This window comes from Mastomys coucha, unplaced genomic scaffold, assembly GCF_008632895.1.
Source record: "Mastomys coucha isolate ucsf_1 unplaced genomic scaffold, UCSF_Mcou_1 pScaffold11, whole genome shotgun sequence".
Taxonomy (NCBI): domain Eukaryota; kingdom Metazoa; phylum Chordata; class Mammalia; order Rodentia; family Muridae; genus Mastomys; species Mastomys coucha.
In genome coordinates, this window is record NW_022196893.1 from 13,172,779 (window position 1) to 13,176,240 (window position 3,462).

Sequence of the window (3,462 nt, forward strand, 5' to 3'; positions counted from 1 at the left end):
AGTTTATAAATCTAGATCTGGAATCGTTCTCTGAGGAGTCTAATGAGGACAAACTAGACGAGCGAGAAAAACTAGACCTAGAGGAAGCTGCAGCTGTTTATGAGTGGGACCATTATGAACCCCTGGGGACTTCGGCACCGCCGGAGCCTCTCCCACCACCCTATGCTCCTCGAAGAACTAAAGTAGGGATAACAGCACCTCACGGCAGCTCACTGCTCCCTCCAGAGACATGGAGAAAAGCTGCGCTGGCATATCCAGTATGCGAGGACCCAAACAACCAGACACGACATCATGAACCAGTATCTCATAAACAGCTAAAAGATTTGGTTGAGTCAGTAAGGACTTATGGGGTGACAGCCTCATTTACTATAGCACAAGTAGAGCGCCTGGCCTATCATGCTATGACACCCACTGATTGGATGAGCATAGCAAAGGCCTGCCTCACTATGGGACAATATTTAGATTGGAAATCTATATAAACTGATCTAGGTCAGGGACAGGCCCGAACCAACGCTGTCAACGAGCAACCACACTGGAATTTTGATATGCTAATGGGACAAGGGAAATGGGTTAATAATCAGACTCAATTTCCTATAGAGGTTTATAATCAAATAAATGAAATGACAAAAAGGGCTTGGAGAACCCTCCCCAATAAAGGAGAGGTATCTGGCAATCTTACTAAAATAACCCAGGACGCTACAGAGCCTTTCTCAGACTTTGTTGCACATATGATGGAAGTGGTGAGTAGGATTTTTGGCAATGCCAATACCGCCATGCCGTTACTTGAGCAACTCATCTTTGAGCAGTGCACAAAGGAATGTAGAAACGCCATTACGCCCTGGAAAGGAAAAGTCCTAACATCCTGGATGAAGGCATGCAGAGAAATAGGAGGACCGCTATCCAACAGTGGGCTTGCGGCTGCAGTCATGATGGCAGTCAAGGGACACAGAGGAGGTGGCGCAGGGTGTTTTCAGTGTGGACAAAGAGAACACTTCAAGAAAGATTGCCCTCAGCGTCCAAAAGGTACCAACCTTAGTAAAACTCCTCGTCTGTGTCCAAAATGCAAAAAGGGAAAACATTGGGCAAGTGATTGTAGATCTGTAAAAGATTTCAATGGTCGACCGATAGTACATACACAAAAATCAAAAAACGGACAGCAGGGCCCCCGACCCCAGGGTTCACAAATATATGGGGCCCTGCAGACTCCGAGCTTAAGACCCCCGAACAACCGAGGAGAGCCACTCCGGGTTCAGCAGGACTGGACATCTGTGCTGCCACCCCAGATGGGGACCCAACCTATATTGTGAGATTGGAAAGGGCCATTACCCGTAGGTACTGTAGGATTATTGCTGGGTCGATCATCCTCGGCCCTCAGGGGCCTTGTAGTGACACCAGGAGTCATTGACTCCGATTTTACGGGTCAGGTACAAATTCTTTGTACCTCCCCCAGGGGCATAATTGCCATCTCACCTGGAGATCGAATAGCACAGCTTCTAGTTCTTCCCAGTTGTCATGATATGTTTCCCTCTAAGCAAAATCATTGAGGTGATTGAGGCCTCGGGTCCACTGGCAATCCATTGGCTTGCTTATCTCTCTATCTAAACGATCGACCCATGCTTATCATTAGTATAGAAGGTAAAAAGTTTGAGGGTCTCCTGGATACTGGTGCAGATCGCAGTATCATCTCACACGATCAGTGGCCTAGTAAGTGGCCGGTGCAGCACTCCTCCCAAACTTTACAATGCCTAGGTTATGTTTCTGAACCTGCTATTAGTGCCAAAGAACTGACGTGGTTCAGTGAAGAGGGACATCAAGGCAAATTCCAGCCTTATGTTGTTCAAGTACCCGTAAATCTATGGGGACAAGATTTGTTGACTAAAATGGATCTAAGACTTACTAACAATTATTCTAAACAAAGTAGACATATGATGAATCGAATGGGCTACCAATCAGGCAGAGGATTAGGAGCACAGCTACAAGGACGCTGTTCACTAATAAGAATTACTGAGAAACATGACAAAAAGGGATTGGGTTTTTCCTAGGGACCACGGGGACAACCATTTCCATTCCGTGGAAAACAGAGGATCCCGTGTGGGTACCTCAGTGGCCCCTGTCCTCTGAAAAATTACTAGCAGCCAAACAATTAGTGGAGAAACAATTACAGGCGGGACATATAGAGCCCTCTCAATCTCCTTGGAATACTCCAATCTTTGTTATTTAGAAGAAGTCAGGCAAATGGCGGTTATTACATGACCTGCGTGAGGTAAATAAACAAATGCAGGTCATGGGAGCCATATGAAAGGGCCTTCCCTTACTGTCTAGCCTACCAAAGGATTGGCCTATTATTATCCTCGATATCAAAGATTGCTTCTTTTCCATTCCGTTGGCACCAATAGATCGCCAACGTTTTGCATTTATATTACCTTCTGTGAATCCTGAAGAGCCCAATCAGTGCTATCATTGGAAGGTCTTGCCACAAGGCATGGCCAATAGCCCAACTATGTGTCAGCTTTTTGTTGAAAATGCATTGCTCCCAACCAGGAAGGCATTTCCCTCTATGAGGATGTGTCACTATATGGATGATATTTTATTAGCCACCCCTAACCAAGCTGTGCTTGATGCTGCCCTGCGTCTTGTCCTTGATGGATTAAAGCGACATGGGCTCCATGTCGTACCTGAAAAATTACAGAGAGGAGAGGTGGGGTCTTTTCTCAGTGCCACCATCAGTGCATGCATCATTAAACCACAAAAAATAGAGCTTCAGAAGGACTCCCTTAAAACCTTAAATGATTTTCAGAGGTTATTAGGGGACATTAATTGGATCAGGCCTTATCTGGTAATTCCAATAGCTGAATTAAGGCCCCTCTTTGATATTCTTGAGGGGGACACCTCCATATCATCTCTCCATGAGTTAACCCCTGAAGCTCGAGAGGTACTTAACAAGATAGAAACAGCAATACAAATGGCACAATTGGATCCCAGTTTTCCCTTTGAATTATGTATCTTGCAAACTGCCTCCCTCCCTACCGGATTGTTGTGACAAAAGGGCCCACTGCTGTGGATTCATCCACATGCCTCTCCAGCAAAAACCATTGATTATTACCCTACAGCAGTAGCTACTCTGGCTTTACATGGTCTTCGGGCCAGCCTTGCACATTTTGGCATACACCCCAGTTCCATTATTACACCATATACTGCCAAACAGGTGTTAATTCTATATGCTACCATTGACGATTGGGCCATCCTTCAATGTACTTTTGACGGTATTATCGACAATCATTTACCTAAAGACCCCCTTTTGCAGTTTGTTAATCACCATCCAATTGTTTTTCCAAAAGTTACTTCTCTGGATCCTTTAGCTCAGGGAATAGATATTTATTTATTTATTTATTTATTTTTTCAAACAAAAAAGCAAAAATGGTATTTATTCAGCTTTTAGGAAATTAAATAACAAAACCCAGA

General features: G+C 44.6%; 1 pseudogene; it reads right to left on the minus strand.

The window, feature by feature from the left end:
* Positions 1 to 485: 485 nt before the first annotated feature.
* Positions 486 to 3,462, minus strand: part of LOC116082608 — a 5,413-nt pseudogene continuing 2,436 nt past the window's right edge.